Source organism: Podarcis pityusensis, assembly GCF_964106645.2.
Source record: "Podarcis pityusensis genome assembly, chromosome: 14".
Classification (NCBI taxonomy): domain Eukaryota; kingdom Metazoa; phylum Chordata; class Lepidosauria; order Squamata; family Lacertidae; genus Podarcis; species Podarcis pityusensis.
Window position 1 is genome coordinate 31,243,361 of NC_138039.1, and position 19,448 is coordinate 31,262,808.

General features: G+C 44.4%; 1 long non-coding RNA gene across 1 annotated transcript in view; it reads right to left on the bottom strand.

Moving 5' to 3' along the window:
• LOC308463696 overlaps positions 1-17,677 on the bottom strand; it is a 43,123-nt gene extending 25,446 nt beyond the window's left edge. Inside the window, exons 1-2 of the long non-coding RNA XR_013979697.1 lie at positions 17,617-17,677; positions 10,051-10,195 (exon numbers count right to left, since the gene is read on the bottom strand). This is a non-coding gene — a long non-coding RNA (uncharacterized lncRNA). The remainder of the gene's footprint in view (positions 1-10,050; positions 10,196-17,616) is intronic.
• Positions 17,678-19,448: the final 1,771 nt, after the last annotated feature.

Sequence of the window (19,448 nt, forward strand, 5' to 3'; positions counted from 1 at the left end):
CCTTCACAAAGAATCAAGGCGACATTGATTCAAGTAAGTAAGAACTTCATTGAAAATTGACCTTTGAGTTCTTTTAGTGGAGAGGGACTGCCGGGTTGAAGAGGCGTCTGGGGTGGGGGGAGACTCTCCTTGGTAGCCTGTGCTGGTCAGGGATGTCAGGCGTGGTTGATGCTGAAAGGTTCACAGCTTCATTCCCTGTCACCACATCAGAAGATGGGCCACCTCTGTGCTGACACACACAATGGCCCCACAAAGTCTCTCTCTCTCTCTCTCTCTCTCTCTCTCTCTCTCTCTCTCTCCATGCTGGGGATGCAGGAGCTGAAGCAAAAATCCTGGCTGAATAAGGACTGATAGCTGGGGAGAGTGCCAAGGCCAGTCCGCACAAAAGCCAAAATGGAGGGAGAGCTAGCCATAAGGCAAATTGGCGTGACTCTCTTCCAGGAATATAAGAAACTGCCTTAGATACTGAGCTGGACCATGAGTCCATCTAGCTCCGAATTTCAGACAGGCATCTCTTCCAGTCTTACCTGGAGATGCTAGGGATCAAACCTGGGACCTTCTGCATGCAAAGCAGATGCTCTGCCATTGAGATGCAGGCCTTCCCTAGCTCTACAATATCCTTGTTAAGATGTGGCAACCAGAAACACACATATTAATCCAAGAATGATTGCACCATGCATACGTACTATATAACATTGTGACATTGCCAGCTTTATTTGGATTCTTTGCCTAGTGATGGTTACCCCTCTCTGAGTACAGAAACATAGGAAGCTGCCTATGTCAGGCCAACTAGCTCAATACTGCCTACTATGGCTGTCAGCAGCTCTCAAAGGTGTCAGTCAGGGAGTCAGGCAAGGGGGTTGAATTGGGAACATTCTGCATGCCAAGCAGATGCTCTACCACTGAGCTAGGGCCCTTGCCCTCTTCTAGGGAGAATTGAAATCAGGAGTGGCTGAAGCTGTCTCCAACTTAGCACTCCATTGATGGCAACTAATTTCAGAGAGATTCCAAGCCAAAAGTGAAGCGGAGCTGCGGGTGGTGTAGTAAGTTGTGGGAAACATGGAGTATTCTCTGCTCGGTCTTGACTTTGGATTTGTGCTCTACAAATGCATTGATGACATCAGACAAGGATATCTAGACAGTGGCAGAGCTTCATGCTCTGGCACCAGGGGGCGGAGAGCAGGCAGGGGCAGGGCTGGTGCATGTCCCGGGGGCATGGTGTGCTGCACACAGGGGCGTGGCATGTGTCCTGGGGGCGTGGTGTGCATCCTGGGTGCGTGGCACACCGCCTGCGGGGGCATGGTGCCCAGCACAGGTGGGGGAGCAACCACGATGCCACCCCACCGGGATCACGCTGCCGGGGGTAGTGCGCTCCCCCCACACTCCTCTTCCTCCGCCAGTGTATCTACAACAAGCTGTCAGGGCTCTAAAGCACAGGTCTGTAACAGGGTTCCCCAATTTCAGTAGGGAATGCTTGAATGAGTCATCAAAGTTCCACACATGATATGAACGTGGGATGACTTCCACACAAACCACCACCAAAAAAGAAATTAAAAAATGAGTCTCCCTCTCTTCCCCTGGATTAAGAGAAATCTGGTGCTTAGAAGCTGGATGTAACCTTGTTTCATAAAACTGTTATATTGTCCACAGAGTGTGTGGAGCCTGAATGAGTAACCAAGGTTCAGCAGACAACAAACACAGGTTGGGTGTCAGGAAACTGAACCCAGGGTCAGGTGGACCTGGGTGTATTTATAGCCAGGCCAGCTGAGGGAAGACCAATGGGCTGCTTCGAGGGTGGAGCTATGTTGGGTGTCATAACAGTAATGGGTTTTGATAAGACCAGAGATGTTTCTCAGGGAGAGACTGCAGGGGTCAAGATTGTTACAAATTTGGCTTCAAGTGAAATTTGCTGTTTGGAGGTTGCTCCTCAGGTGAAACATCTGAGGCATCTTAGGAGAATGGAAGTTGAAAGACACTTCAGAAGACCAGCCAAGTTTCTTGTGAGCAGTGGACATTTTGTTTTCAAATAGTGTTCAGCACGCTTGGTGGTCATTGGTTTAATCGCTTCTGTGGTGGTTTGAAGGCTACCAAGACACATTTCTCAGTGGCCGACTCTGAAATGAGGAGCAATGTTGTGTCCGCTCACTCGCTTAGGGCAACGTTTGCCGAAATGAATGCATGATTGAGTTTATTGTTTAGCAAACAGTTCCGCAGACAGCGGAGGAACAGTTACAATAGCACTTTGCAAATAATTGCCGTTGGTTGAGAATTACTGTCTGCAATGCAGGAGAACTGCAAATAACTCACCAGACCAATAAAACGGCTTGCAAATATCGGGTGCTGTGTGCACATGTAAGAGAACAGGGGAAGTGTGCAATGTTTTCAAAGCACGCTTTGCAAATAATGAAACAAGATGCCATTGCAATTTGCTCTGAATAAAAATCCTCCGCCGAAAAGCATTCATCATACTTCTTGCCTTGTCTCCATGCGGCAAACCCAGACGTGGGGAAAGTTGCATGACCCGTTGAGTTGACATTAAAAGCTTTAAATTAAATTACATTGGCAGAAATCTTTAAAATTGTCTTGGGGGTGGGGGAGCAGAACTCCTGACAAGGCATAACAGATGTTGAAAATTAGGAGCATTTAGGAAACATTATCATTGCTGTACATGGGGAAACGACTTTAATTGCCTTTTCAGGGTGCCTTGGAGGTGTGGTTTTGATTTAAGTGTGTTTTTTCCCCCCACTCCAAGTTCCCATCAGGATGTTTCAACTCAAAATGTATTGGTGGGGGTGATCAAACATTCTACCCAGTGTGTTCATAAATAAGAATGGCTAGAGTCCACAAAGTCCACTGGTCTGGTGAAACAAGATTATTTAAGAAAGGATCCACCTTCTTGCATACTCAAACACAGGGCTGATGAAACTGACACCCCACTACTCAACTTCTAAGTATGATAGACGGATCATAGCATAGACCTGAACCCTATAAAAAAGACCAAAATATGAATTATAGTTTTCATTGATCTGGTACAGAAGAGTCTTGTGTGGCCACCTATTCTACTTTGGAGAGAACCCTATATCCCTATGTCCCTATTTCCCCTGCCAGCGCCAGCGCTGAGCTTGGGGAGGAGGATGAACCAGTGCTTGCCCAGAGTGGCCGTGGCTGTGAGGGAACATCCTGTTGCGTCTCCATGGCCACTGCTGCCAGCCTCCATCTTGGGCAGCTCATAGCGGTTGCTGGAGAGCAGGTGAGGAGGAAGAGAGGCTGCTGCTGCTGCTGCTGCTGCTGCTGAGGCCCAGCGCCGTGTGGCACAATGACTCTGAGGGGCAGGCAGAGGGGCAGGCAGAAAGGGGGACTAGAGCGGAGCACAAGTAGTCTTGTCCTTTTTTCTAATACTTTGTACGTCCATGTCTAATCTTGCCCCTTTCTAAAATTTGCTTATCGGTTTGTGTTTTTCTTTTTGTAAATCTACCAAGGAATAAAATAAAATCAGGATTAAGGGGTCTACTCAGGACTCTGGAGGGCATGTGTGTTGTGTCCCATTGTGTCTCACCCTTCTTCTGAAGGGTGGGGACAAAAAATGGGGGTGTTGAGGAGGGTCAGTTGGGGGGTGGGAGTGAGGAATGTTGGAGAGTATGACAGTGTGCTCTCCCCACTTGTGATTCACAGTAACTGGTACTGGAAGGCCTATTGTCTCCAATATTGAATACTGAAAAACAGAATACATTGTGGATTTTGTCTAATGCTCTTTTCAAGTCAACACTACATCTCCTGGAAGTTTGGCTCTGTTCTATGTGAAGAAATGCCTCCTTTGACTCTCCTGAATTTTCCTGCATTCAGCTTTGGTGGATGCCCCCAGGCTCTGGTATTACAAGAGCTGCTGCCAGTCAGTGTAGACAGTATGGAGCTTAGGTGGGCCATTGGCCTGACTTCCCACATTCCTAGTCTTGAATTGGAGCACTTATTCAGGCTTTCCAGTTTAAGTTTTGCTTTGATGGCCCCTCCGCCCAGCTTTCCCCCTCCCTCGTGGCCACCTGTCCTGCTTGCACAGCCATCTATCATTAAGCTCTAGGTAGTATGGTAAATGATTTGCTATGCCTTTGCTTTTCAGGTTGAAGCTCTCTCCTTCTGCCACCCCCTCCACCACCCCCTGTGGCTCACTCCTTCATTTGATCTCAGATTTGGCAGCTAGTTAAGTCAGAAACCACGAAGTATTTCCCCACCCCACAACCATGTGCCTATTTCTGGGTAAATCAAAGCTCACCCCAAAACCCCAGCACACAAATTATACTTCCCATTAAAATCATCATCACCATAGTATTTGAGGTTAGTAAAACATATTGCTGGGGCTATAAAACACTCTCAACTAGTATTCCAAATGTCTCGCCTCGAGCTAGCACTTAAATTAAAGTTTGAGACAGCTGGCACTGAAATCAGAATAAACAGTTTTCCACAAAAGGGGGCCGGTGAACCACGATTATTGTTTTCATAATTTACTGTCAACGTACATTAGCAGGGTCTGATCCATCTCAAGAGCTCATCAGCTTTCAACAGGTGAGCCAGTTCAACAGGGAAAGAGGCAGCCTTAAATTATCCCCAAAATAATTGGATCTCTAATAAGCATTGCATAAAACAGCAAGGCTTCTGTAATTTCCATAATCTGGGTTTAATTTGTTTGCTCATTTCATGGGAGGCTTTGATTGTTTCAGAACAAGGGTTGTGTTGCCATCTCCCACAGACAACTAGGGGATCTAGATGGCTCAGGGACAACTCTGAGGTCACAGCTTGGGTGGCATTTGGTGAATCGGAACGAGAGAGAGAAAAACAGCATTACTTATTGCTTATTTGTTTTTTGAATTTATACTCTACCCTTCCTCCACAAGGATTCAAGGGTGGCAAGTATCTACCACTAAGAAAGGAACCGAGAAATCTGCCTTATACAGAGTCAAACCCTTGCTTTATATTGACTACACTGACTGGCAGCAGCTGTCCAGTGTTTTCAGACAGGGGACATTCCCAGACCTACAGTAGTGGGTTGCATAACAGCTGAGTCATTCACTGCTGCATACCAGGAGTGAGAAGGGATGTGCGGAGGTCAGAGTGGTGCAAATGCAGTGGCAGAGCCAATCTGGTGCTCCTGCATGCCACTGCACTGTGCTGACTCCCCGCCCCCAGCGCCTCATTCTTCCCCTACTCCTCCAAGGGTAAACAGCAACAATGCAGTTGTCATGAGGTCAGGTGACCACCACTGCTCCACCAACCACCACATCTCCTGGTCCAGTCCCACTGTGAGATGCCAGGGACTGAAACGAAGACTGGGAGTTGTTAAGAGTCTCCTTATTCACTGAGCTACAATTCCCAGAGTTGTTTAAAAACCATTTCCTGTTCCCAATCAATTTTGGGAATTGTCGCTCTCCGCACCCTTAACAAAGTACAATTCCAATGATTCTTTAGAAGTAGCTGTGTCTGGTAGTTCTTCTAATGCAAAGTTCAGATAGGGCCAGATGCTACTGCTCTTCCCATGATAAAAAGGTAAAGGTAAAGGACCCCTGACAGTTAAGTCCAGTCGCAAACGACTCTGGGGTTGCGACGCTCATCTCACTTTATTGGCTGAGAGAGCCGGCATACAGCTTCTGGGTCATGTGGCCAGCATGACTAAGCCGCTTCTGGCGAACCAGAGCAGCACACGGAAACACCGTTTACCTTTCCGCCAGAGCAGTACCTATTTATCTACTTGCACTTTGACGTGCTTTCAAACTGCTAGGTTGGCAGGAGCTGGGACTGAGCAACAGGAGCTCACCCTGTCACTGGGGTTCAAAACGTCAACCTTCCGATCGCCAAGCCCTAGGCTCAGTGGTTTAGACCACAGCACCACCCACATCCCTCTTCCCACAATAGGAATGCCTTTTATCAACTTTGACCATTCCTGGACAGGGTATATCTTGGCTACAGTGGTCCATGCATTGGGAACTTCAAGACACCATTACTTCAATGTGTTATACGTGGGGCTGCCCTTCAAGCTGTGGATAGTGTGAAAGGCAATGGCTAGGCTGCTGAATAAAACAACCAATCACCAATACAGAACTCCTCTGCTAAAGGAAGTACACTAGCTGCAAATATGCTACTGGTCCAAGTTTAAGGTTTTGTTACAGGCATTTAAGGCCCTAAACAACTTGGGGACAGGTTACCTGAGAGACTATATTTCACCCTTGCACACCTCATGTGGTCACTGCTATCATTTGCTGAGGCCCACTTGGTGATGCCTCATGCTCCTGTCATTCACCTTGTTGTGACTTGGTGTAGGGTCTTTAATGTAGGTGGTACTTGCTGTCTGGAGCACACTTCCTCTGAAAATAAGGCATGTGTCAAGAATTTGGGCTCAAACCCTTTATTTTCACCCCAACTTTCACTTGTGAGTGCTGCTTGTTAGGTTTACTACCAGGCAGCATCAACACACCAAATTATTGGATTATATTTTTATTGGGTGTGTCCAACTACTTCAACTCAGAGTAGATCCATTAAAATCAATGGGCCTAAGTTAGTCATGTCCATTATTTTTATATGGTCTACAACCCATAAGTAAGACTTAAAGCAGCAATGCCACTGAAATTTGTCATTCCTTCGCTTGGCATAGGAATTTGTCCAGCTCACAAAAATCAGCTGTATTCTGAATCAAGAGCCATTTCCTCCCAAATATCTCTTCCAGTCTAAAATGTAACTTGACAGTCAGTGTTCGACAGACCAGACACACACCCAGATCCAACAACTTTGTAGGAACATATGCAAAAGTTCTTTAATGTTAAACCCCCTTGTGCTGGCCGAACCTCTCCTTCATTGCTGTTAAACCACATGAACTACAAAGCCAGCTGCGTTGTGGGTGAGCACAGAAATCCGTTGAACAGCATTAACTCTTTACTAGGGAAGGGGGGGGAGAAATTGGTTCAGTTTGCCTTTTACTGCAACACTCAGTATGTCACACTTCCTGAAACAATATGTAAAGGCAGTTATCCTTCAAAGTTTGGTGAATTTTGCGGTGCAGTTATCCTACTAAACCATGCATACAAAAATGTGTATATGAGGATAAAGTGTGTAGAAACCAGGCAAAAATATTCCTCTTCTCCCAGGACTTTGGCTAATTAAACTAATTTAAACTGGCAGGTATTGTTTTGTTTATTATGTTGTGTATTTTTGAGGTTTTTGTACTGTAAACTGCCCTGTAATCCTTGGATGAAGGGAGGTATATAAATTTTGATGATGATGATGATGATGATGATGATGACGATAGCATGCATATATGCAGTGCTTTTTCTGGGGGGATGCAGGGGGACACATACTCCTAAACATTTTGTGAATCTTTGTACTTTTGTCCATTTACTGTATTTATTTTTCCCAATTTGAAGTATAAAATGGTATTTTCTTGAGTCAAAATGAGAGTACCCCTAAACAATTTTTTAAGAAAAAAAAGTACTGCATATATGAGTGAAAATGGCATTCAAAAATGTATTAATGGGGAAAGTTGTTTTGCTAAAAATATGTATATATGGGGGAATTGCAAACAAAAGTATGTTTACCAGGAGAAATTCCTGCCTGAATACTGATGATTTTTCACAAGCACTTAAAAAAAATCACAAACAGATGCAGAAATGGGAAAAGTGAGAAACTGAGAGAAACCGAAATTGACAGATTCATCTACAGAACTACAATTACCCAAGTGCAAGAACATGCATGTGCAAATAATTAGGAACCAATTCAGAACTTTAAAAACAAATAATTCATTCATTCCTTGAAGATTTGACCACAGCTGACCTGATTCTGAAAGGCAGTATTAGCAGTTTTGGTACAACTTGCAGAAGAGGGGTTTGCATAGGGTTATGGCAGATAGAGTGAGAGGTCTCCACATTCCTGGACTGTCCCTGTGCCTTTAACCCATGAGTAGGCAAACTAAGGCCCGGGGGCCAGATCTGGCCCAATCGCCTTCTAAATCCGGCCCGCAGACGGTCCGGGAATCAGCATGTTTTTACATGAGTAGAATGTGCCCTTTTATTTAAAATGTATCTCTGGGTTATTTGTGGGGCCTGCCTGGTGTTTTTACATGAGTAGAATGTGTGCTTTTATTTAAAATGCATCTCTGGGTTATTTGTGGGGCATAGGAATTCATTCATTATTTTTTTCAAAATATAGTTCAGCCCCCCACAAGGTCTGAGGGACAGTGGACTGGCCCCCTGCTGAAAAAGTTTGCTGACCCCTGCCTATCAGCTTACTTCTCTGTCTTCTTGTTGTTTAGACTGATATGTCTTAGGTTGCATCCTGTTCACAACTCCCTCTTCCTCACCCTTCTCTCTCAGACCTCAAGATGAGACTTCCTCTTTAGCCATCCTCTGGGAGAACAAAGGAGCATGCTTGGCTGCTTTGTTCTACCCTAGACTAGTTAGGCTACAACTAGAAACTATTCTATCCAGATTATGTATTTCCTACAATGAACAACGTTGTTGCTTTCTTGGGCCCTTTGTATCTCTCTTTGTGTGGTTGTAACAAGTGAAGTCTACTCTCCAACCCAGATTCACTAACCAAATGCTGCTCACTCTGCAAACAAAGGGACCTGGACCCCATTATCCCAGTAAGGAGCTTGCCCACTGATGCATATTTGCAAACCAGAGAGACAGTTGTGGGCACTACACACACACCACTCCCAAACACACACCACAATATGTTTTGTGCTTTGTTTCAAGCCTAATATCAGTGAGTGGGATGGGCAAGAAGACCCAATGAAGGCCAGGGAGGGACTCTGTCAGTTCATCTGCATCTCCGGGTGCCACTACAATATGTACACTGCATGCTTAAACTGCTTGAATAGTAATTTATCTCTTCCTAAACTACAATTCCCAGAATTTCTTGAGGGAAATCCCATTGGATGGGATTTAAAACTGATATAAGTGTGTCATATAGCAGAAATGGTTTATTGTGTTTAAAGTTTGTAGAAATGGTTGTTATTGCTTTTAGAATTTATATATATATTGTATTTTATCTTTATCATTTTGTATACTGCTTTGATGGCCTCCGGCTATAAAGCAGCTTATGAATGTGTACATCATCATCATCAACATGGCTTTCACCTAAAACTTGCAATCAGAAACAATTCAGAAGTTTGAAACTAGAGAACAGTATAACAGAAACAACCTAAATAAATAAATAAATAAATAGTCCAGTAGCACCTAGGTTGGTCTCTAAGGTGCTACTGGACAATTATTATTATTATTATTTATTTTGACTGCGTCAGACCAACATGGCTACCTACCTGAATCTAGAAACAACATATTTATTGCTATTGTTGTTACTATTAAATCCATATACTGCTTAATGCCATAATAGTCTGCTAAGCAGTTTGTTTTGGTCCCTGAGGCAGATATTTCTCCTCCCCCTGGAATGAAGACATAACACACCAATTATGAACTGAAATCAGGGTCTGCAACTTTGCTTATTAACCTATGGAATATTCAGTGGAATGTAACTAATTGTTATCCCTCCTGCTTCCAAGTAGTATGGGTGGGTGACTATTTCTAAGGAGAGAGCTAGGATTCACGGCAAAAGTGCTTCACAGTTTTATTTTATTAACTGTTCATGCTGGTCAATAAGTAGAGGCACTCTGTTCTCAGAGAACTGAGATGCAATTCCTTCAGCAGTATGCAGCAGAACAGCATTAAAACTATTAGCAACACTGTTAAACAAGCCAAACTCTGAACCAAAGGGCCCAAGAACTACAGTAGGATGACAGCTGAGCTAACATAATGCACCGGAAGCTACCGAGATGGCACCTAAAAGTATGTCTACCACTACCTCTTATGGCATCCCAAGAAGGTCACAGTGAGCATCACCTGAAAAACTCACATTACACAATAGGCTGTTTGCTCTTAACACAAGAACATGCAAACATTAGAAGAGTCTGTTGGATCAGGCCAATGGCCCATCTAGTCCAGCATCCTGTTCTCACAGTGGCTGACCTATAGGAAGCCTGCAAGCAGGACCTAAGTGCAACAGCACTCTGCTCACCTGAGATTCCCAGAAACTGGTATTCAGAGGCATACTGCCTCTGATAGTGGAGACAGAACATAGCCATCATGCCGTTAGCCTTGTCCTCCATGAACTTCTCAGATCCTCTTCTACAGCTATCCAGGTTGGTGCCCATCACTGCCTCCTGTGGGAGCAAATTCCATAGTTTAGCAATGTGCTGGACTTTTATCTGAACTGAGTCTCCCAATGTTCAGCTTCATTGGACAGTCACAATTTCTAGACTTATTCTCGATTCCTACTCAGCTCCCCTTTGAACTGGCCCAGCCTCTCCTAAATTAGATGTACCCCCTTTAACATACCAACATTTCATTGGATGCCATAATTTGACGCCCTCCCTCACTTCTGTTCTGAACAGAGAAGTGCAAATCACTGCTCTCTGTTGGCGAGTGTTGGGGTGACTGATGTAGGGGCAGTAATGGGGTAGCTGATGGGAGGGGCAAGCCTGCACCATTTTGTGGTCCCAATACCTCCTTCAGATGTAGCAGCCATTATTCCACACCTCCATAACAGCCATTATTATGACTGGCACATATAACACATTCTCAAAATTCCGGATGAGTCCATTTGTCCAAAAAGGTTGGTGACCCCTAAACTCTAGTTTCTAGTTAAGGCTCTAGTATAGAAGAATGCATTCCCCACTATCATATTTGTCCAACAGAGATGACTTAAAGCATTATCACCAACACTAATTGATTATAATTCCCAGATATTTGATTGTTACATATTTTTTTTAAAACTGTCATGTGATGGGCTGGGAGGGTCCTTGTACTGTCAGTTTTACTAGTATGAGAAATAAAATTACTGCACTCTGCATAAAAGGCGTCCTACTTTGTTTCTCCCTTGATGACATGGATGTCATGCATAGGATACTCTATACTGGCAGTTTCCCAAAATTTACTGTACCAGAGACTTACAGTAGGAATTCTCCTATTCCTCGTCCACAGTTGTGTTGTTGCTGGATGATTTTCACACGGAGGTGCTCATTGAGTAAACAGGCTGCCCCACAATGGACAATAGATATTTCTGCAGCAGCAGGATCTCACAAAAAGTGGCTGTCATGTATACACTAACCAATATGGAGGCAACAGTGGTAAATTCAGAAGTGCAGGGTCTCTTCGTGGTAGCACAGAGCCATCACTGCCACAGCTCCTTCTAAGATTATGCAATAATCTTATAATTATACAGGAATAGTAATTAGGGGTTCATCACAACGATCAATGCAGATCTCTGTGTGCTGCCTTTCAGCTAGATCTGCTACTTTCTGTGTGCATACATGAGCAAATAATTTGGAGTGCTCCAATATCTTCTTTCAGAGTGATGTAACAGAACTTGAAGACACCTTCTCTTGACACTGAACAACTTGCTTTTTCAGTGTTCCTAAGTGATTAGCTTTACAAACACCTCCTCTGTGTTCATCCCGTGTGCCTTCTCCAGAATAAGCCTAGCAGCCATCCTCAGTGGCTGACTTTCACTCCAATCAATACAAAGGGTAGGAAGACTTATTCTCAGTGGCTAAAAAGTTCCTCTTTCGTGCTGATTCGTCTGCTATAGGATGCTGGGTATAGTTGTCAAAAGGTTGCAAAGTTAAAATGGGCATATGTAGGAGATGTGGCAAAAGATGATTCAGCCTGATGGAACAAAGCCGTGCTGATGTGGAGACCATACAATTTTAAAAGAGCAAGGGGATGAACACCTATGTGGTGGGTGGGTGTGTAATCTAAAACTAACAGCAGAGCTCATGGGGATGCAGACAGCAAACAGTGGAGGACATAGGAGATAACTTGAAGAGGCTTGTATCCGAAGAAGGATGTGGAGGAGGAGGGTAGAGACAAGGACCTTGCTGGGACCCCATTGCAGAAAGAGTAACAGGAGAGCCCCAAGGACTAGGTAGAGAAACCTGGGACAGGGGTGACCTGCATCCCCTGGGCCTGAAGTTCACCATCCCTAGTCTACACTCATCCACAAATCTGTCACTGAACCCATATGTCTTATGATCAAGGAATAAAAAACAAACTGAGAGCTCCCTCCTTGTTCACCCCATTGTACAGTAAACTTGCTCCAAGCAATGGGAGAGACCATAGCTTAGCGTGTGTGTGGTATAGCGGTTAGAGTCTTGGACTAGGACCCAGGAGACCAGGGTTCAAATTCCCACTTAGACATGAAGCTCACTGAGTGACCATGGGCCAGTTACTGCCTCTCAGCTTTACCTTCCTCACAGGGTTGTTGTGGGGATTAAATGAGGTGGAAGACAGCCATGTATACCACCTTGAGATCCTTGGAGGAAAAGGTAGGATGCAAATGCAATAAAAACATTTTTTTTTAAAAAAATACATGAGGTCTTGACTACTTGACTCCTCCACTAAAACAACCTCTGGTAGAAAACTGGAAAAGGTCTCAACCTGAGATCCAGGAAGTGTTCACCAGTGAAAATTCTGGCTTACTGCAATAAGACATGTGTGGGGCTGTATGTGGACCTTGTCTTTAGCTCCAGCTTGTGCAGAATGCAGCAGCTACTCTGCTGATGGGAACAGGTGTGCACCAGCATATGAGACTTCTGTTAGAACATCTACACTGGCTGCTACTGAACCAGGCAGGTTTGAGGCTCTTCTGCTGATATACAAAGCCCTGAACAACTTGGGTGAACTTATATCCCAGAGGATCACTGAGATCCTCCAGAAGAGTGCTATTAGTTGTCCCACATGTTACAGAGGCCTGACTGAGCCCAACTGGAAGTTGGGCATTGAGTGACGCTGGTCCTGTGCTGTGGGACACTCTTCCAGCAGAGATTTGACAGAAGCACCCTCGCATTTGACTTTCAGACATCTCTTGAAGACCTTTTTATGCAGACCAGCCTTTGCAGCTATTCAGATTTATTCACCAGTCACATTAATGATTATTTGTATTGTTCTACTGTGACGTGACATGGTGGTATAGCAATATTTTTGTAAATAAATAAATGAACAGTAGATCACACTGAGTTAGACAGAGTACAAGTCTGACTCAGTCTGAGGCAGTTATGCTCCTATGCCTCTGTTCACTCCAGGGTCATTCAGTCGAAAACAGGATTATTTTGACATAAATAGTTTGGGGACTGCACACATGAACTCTTAATAAATGGTGCAAAAGTTGGATTGGTGTATTTCCATAATGCTGTGCCTGCTGACAAATTAATCCAATTAACAAAGGTGAAAGTTTATAATTGGGGTTAACTTGAATTCAAGTGGTCATTGTTCATGTCCCCCCCATTGTGTTCTCTCCTAAATAACTCACCACGATCCCTCAACGTTGGCATCAAAGAGAGGGGCTGACTATCTAGAAAAAAGTAAATATATAGTTTGGATTTTTTTAAAAAAAATTATGATAACTGTGTGAAACGATGAGGTTTTCTTTAAAAAAAAAGTTTGGGGTGCAGTGAGGCAAGGGATCATTATTTCCCCCCTTAACCTTTCTTAAGCTTAGAGCATTTTAAAATAGTTCAAGTCCCTATTGTACTTCACAGTTTGCTGCACAGTTGAAAAAGGAATACATCTTTTCTGAGATGGACCCCAGACTCTGCTTTTTAATAGGCATGCTAATGAGATTCGGTGGCTTCATTTCCCAGCGTGCTGAAGACTCCAATAAATCTTGATTGTTCACCACCCCCAGAGAAGCTCAAGACTCAGATCACAGTCCTCTAAACAAGCATTGTTGATATATATGGAGAAATTTGATTCAGTTCTCATTTAAAGGTGACCCTACCTATTTTGCACTTTCTGAAACAACAAAAGGAACGAAAAACAGCCAGCCAACACAATGTGCATTTCTCTGAATTCTGCAGTGTAGCTCTCCAGCCAAGCAAGGTGAACAAAACCACATTTACCAGGACAAAATTCATCAGCATTTTTGTGTGAAATTCTTCTAATATGTACATTTTTGTACACATTTGTTCTAATATGCACATTTTTATACACATGCCTAATCCACACATATCTATGAAGCATTTTTCCCTAATGCAATGCGTTTCTTCATCTCATTTTTCTCTAACATATGCATTTGTATGTACACTTTACCCTAATGTATGCATTTTTGTGCATATTATCTGGCTGGAATACCGTGTTGCAAAATTCAGAGAAGTGCGAATTTTGAAGGATGGTTGTGATCTATCTGATGACCGAGGCGAGCCGCCACTGCTCAAAGGACTGGTGGGCCAGACCAGTGGCACACTCAACACTCAAGTCTTCAGAGAAAGAAATCACGCAGCCTCAGAATTTGTCTAGCCAGGCTCTGGGAAGCCTTCCTCACCTAGCATGAGAGAGAAACCCTATTCTACTTGTGCAGCTAGAATTGTGTGTATGTGAGTTGGCAAACTGAAGTTGCCTCATTTCATGCCAGACCACTCACTCATCCATCTAGCTCAGTTTTGTCTACTTCAACTGCAAGCGTCTCTCAAACCTTTCCTTCTGCATTTCTGTAAGCAAAGCATGTGCTCTACCACTGAAGCACATGAGAATAAGGCTGTGTGCACATTACCATTTATTCCACATGCTATGCCTTCCCATTGCTGGTTTTTGAATCTACATACACTCAGCACTGGTCAAAATCCATACTGATCCTGGTCCTGTGGTTTTTAAAACAAATATTGCTGTTTTTGGTGTATTGTACCTCAAGCTAGCTCCATTCTGACTATAAAACCTGAGCCATGTTTGCTTTGCAGTTAAGCCAGGTATGTACAGTTGAGACAGCCATCGTGCATGCACAGAAGACAGTTTCCTGAATAGGAGTTATGGGACAGGGGGTGGTTGCAAGCATGGGGAAATCAAACAGGTGGTGTGCATTGGGTGAAGACATCCCCATCCCCTCTCTGATGTGTACAGCAAGGTGCAAATGTGACTTGAAATGCAGTGAAAGGAAATGACCTCACTGTGTTTTAAGTGGATAAAGTCCACCTAGCCTTAATTATTTGCCAGTATCCCCTCTATTAACGCAGGAGTGGCCAGTGTGGTGGCCTCAAGCAGTTGGTTGGACTAACATCAGCCTGAGTCAATATGGCCAATGTTGCGGGGTGAAGTGATTTGCAGTCCAGTAACACCTGGAGGGCCAGAGGCCCACCATTCCTGGTTTAACATAACACATAGAATGAAGAAAAACAGATCTTAGGACCTGTCTGTAGCATACATTCAAAGCTGTATCATACTACTTTAAACAGCCATGGCTTCATCCAAAGCATTCTGGGAACCGCTATTCCTGCAACAGAGCTACAACTCCCAGAGTTCCCTGGGAACTGTAATTCTTTGAAGGGGATAGGAGTCTTCTAACAACTCTCAGTGCCCTTAACAAACTACAGCTCCCAGGATTCTTGGGAAGGGGAAGCCATGACTGTTTAAGGTGGTTTAATATTTCTTAAGATGCTTAGTGCAGATGGAGCCATAGCTGTAATGATATCCATATGTGCAAATAGGATGTCAAAATAAAACTTCAGGAAAGAAGGCTTGTGTTGTTGTTGTTGGAGAAGAAGAAGTCAGGACAACTTACAGATAAAATAAGAAGGGGGGGGGGGCAATTCCACTTCTGTTCATCCAGAAGCTGTAGGCTAGAATGGAATCTCTGGGCTTAAGTTGTGATATGGTGTGGTGTTTGTGCATCATATGTTGTATAGCCCTATAGCACTGAAAATGAATTTCTTAACAACTCAGAGATGTACAAATATCAGCCAATACATCAGTTAGTATCAACATGGGACATTCCACCATGGCCAAGCTGCTCCAAGGACATCTGGGGTAGATTAATAACCTGAATTAATTAATTAGCTTTCTCTTTTCCTGGGTTTCACCTCTCTCTTCCTCATTTCATCTCTTTCTCTTACTCACTTTCCTCTTTTGACCTAGGTCTTGAAGAATAATTTCCTAGAAGACTTTACAAATCCTGTAAGAATGCACTCTTTCTCCAGACACATCCCTGTACCCTCTGTGAAGACTGATTGGAGTTATTTCTTTAAATTGATTTTTGGCTTATGGGATTGTGTTTTTTAAAAAAGAAGGGGGGTGAAGTGGCCATAAGTACAATTATAATTCTAAGGGATTTCTGTGTTTGTGTGTGCACAGAAAATATGAGTGACTACATCTGTGATCCTTTCGTTTATACATTATCATTCACCGTGTGATGTGAAAAGCTGTTATTATAATGGAACCACAGTTAACCAAAACCTCCATTTCTACCTTCCTTTCAAGGCTAGCATCCTGGCCTGGCCTGGTCAGGCATTTACCAAGACTGAGATGGTAGACCTTCAGCTCAGGGGCCAAATCCCTCTCCATCTGGCCCTTTGGAGATCCCTTCTCAACATCAATACATTCCTTGGGTGGTTTTGCCCATCTGGAATGTGTGTGTGAACTCTGATAGCACCTAGTGCATGCCTTCATGGAAGATAGAGAGGGGTGCACATGTGCAGAAATTGCTCTCCAGCACAAACACAAAATTCACACCTATGGTTTTGCCTCTGACTCCATACACCAGTGGTTTGCCACTCCTGAACCAAAGGTTGCCCTTTAGAGAACATAGCTCATGGGTGAAAAAATCTTTGTGAAGGCCCACCATAATGTCCATTGCTGAAAGATATGTTGGGCCACATGACTTTTCCCAATGAGACAGGGGAGAATAGGAAATGCTTTGAAAATGCAATAATAATAATAATAATAATAATAATAATAATAATATATTTATATCCTGCCCATCTGGCTGGGTTTCCCCAGCCACTGTGAGTGGCTTACAACATATCTAATAAAAGCATCCATCCTTAAAGTTTTCCCTAAACAGAGCTGCCTTCAGATGTCCTCAAAAAGTCAGATACAACACAAATGGATGAGGTTAGCTCCCTTCCATCTGCTCTGCCATCCTGGGTATTCTTTGGTGGTGGTTGCTACCCATTGGGACTGGTAGGGCAACAGTAGGTGGTGCCAGGTAGGTGGGTGGGAGGGCAACAGATGGAGTATGCCTGCTCATTCAACTGCCTAATGGCATCCATGTCACCCAGGAGATCAAAGCCACAGATATAAGAGAAGAAGAGTCATTCTCTTGTCTGGAGAGGTCACTTCCAGGTTCACATGGAGAAGCTGTTTTCCACAGAGCCCAGCAACGGAAGTGTGCAGCTGTATTGAGGCAGCAGTGGGTGTTGAAATTTTGCACCCCTAGCAATTTTGTGCCCAGGGCAACCCCCCCCCTGTGCCCCCCCATGCTACACCACTGGCTCTTTTTATGTTCTTAGGATATAAGTAAGAAGGCAGGCAGGTGGGGACTATCTGATGGCAGACCAAAGTTGGTGGGCCAGTTTCCCATGAGCCTTAATGATCAGCCTCTACTGGTATTATTTATTTTGCTTTTGGCCTGAGCAGACCACGTACAAAAAGTGAGATGGAGCAGAGGTGGCTGTCCACCAGAGCAGCAAACTCTCAGGGGGGCTTTATAATGAGCTGAGGAGTTGCTGATGATTGTTTGGGCAAGCTCAGCCATGCTTCCCCACCCCACCCGTATCTTTCCACTCAGCCTCCCCCATTGCAGAAAAAATAAATATACCTGCACAATTCTGGGCCACATTGGAGCAGATGCACAGCCTTGTTTTAATTAAATCCATTTTCCCGCCAGTCATGTGGCTTCTATGGATGTGGAGGTGTTACCCAAGAAATTTAAAAGAGGGGCAGAGCTGGAGAAAGAGGGAGAGAGAGAGGTGAGTTCAGTAGGGCAATGAGATGGGGGTTAACAACACTGCTTAAGATCAAGGGCTCAAGTGCTGTGATACTGGCAGACTCGAAAACTTTAATTTACTGTCACTGTTAGCCCCCTTTGAGGTTTATGGTGGTATTTATACACACAACATCAATCACACAAAACAAGGAGGGGGGATTTATAGTTTGTTTTAAAGACTGCAAATGCAATGTAATGCAAATGGCATGCCTCATGGGCATTTACGTTTAATGGGAAAATTACAGATGCAAAAGATTGGTAGAACAAATTTTAAATTGACTTTATTACATTGAGTGCTCTGTGTGTGCATGTGTGTGTGCAGTTGGCTCTCTTTCTCCTTGTCTCCTTTCTTCTAGGGAGTACTTTTTTTTATTTTGTAGTCTCTCTCGTCTGTATACACACAGGCAGAAGAGCACAGGAAAAGCCCTGCTGGATCAGGCTAAAAGACCATGAAGTCCAGTATCCTGTTCTCACAGTGGCCCGCCAGATGCCCCAGTGGAACCCCACCCCCAAGGAGGACATGAGCACAATAGCACTACTCTACTCCCTTGCGGGCCCCAGCAACTGGCATTCAGAGGCCTCCTAAGCTAGATGGTCAGATGCCTTGAATCAGCAAAAAGCAGCTACATATATCCTGAATAAGCCTTACCCATGGGGATTGTGGTAGACCAAAGGAACATAAGAAGTGCCTTGCATCAGTGGTCCATCAAATCCAGCATCCTGGCCACCTAGATGCCTGTGGGAGGAAAGCCAGGGCTGGCCTGTTCATGAGGCAGACTGAGACAGCAGTCTCAGGTGGTAGAATCCAGTGGGTGCCACCACTGGAGAAGTAAGAAGCGGCAGTGGCTTCTGGGTTCTCATGAGATCTCGTCAGGGTTCTCATGAGATCTTGTGGCGTTCTCAAGAGATCTTGATGGAACCTGACACCATGAAACTTGGGAAGCAAGGCTACAGCAGGGACAACACTTTCCTCTTTTACCCCAGGTGGCAAAACAGGATGTGCTGCCCCTGGAGAAACCTGCAAACAGGACCTGAGTGCAACAGTGCTCCCCACTCCCGTGTTTTCCAGCAACTGGAAGCATACTGCTTCTGACAGTGGAGGCACACACAAAGCAAGGCAATACAGGGATGGGGGTCGCAGTTGGTGCTTTCTAGCTAAAATAACACAGAAGCCTGTAGGACATTCCCCGAAGCAAGTTTCACTGAAAGGAAAAGGAGCTGTGCAAGGGAAGTTGGCAAAGGTAGCTCTCATTCACACTCCAGAGGCATACTTTGTCCAACTTTCATTCAGTTTGATGGGTACTGTAAAGAAGACCTTCATAGATTGTGTCCTTAACTTCCATATATCTGTGGTGGCATTGCTTCTTCCATTGTAATTGGTGGATTGGAATTTAAATGTGCCAAAACGTCACATTTCCACCCCCTATATTTGAAGCAGTGTATTTGATGAGGGTTCAGCTCCCAAGGTTGGGTCATTTCATCTCATGTTCTGAAAGCTTTGGGATACAGTGGATGCTCGGGTTGTGAATGTGATCCGTGTGAGATGCACGTTCGCAACCCACAGCGTTCGCAACCTGCAGCAGTGCGTCTGCGCACGCATGGGTTGCGATTCGGCACTTCTACACATGCGTGACCTCCAAAACCCGGAAGTAACCCATTCTGGT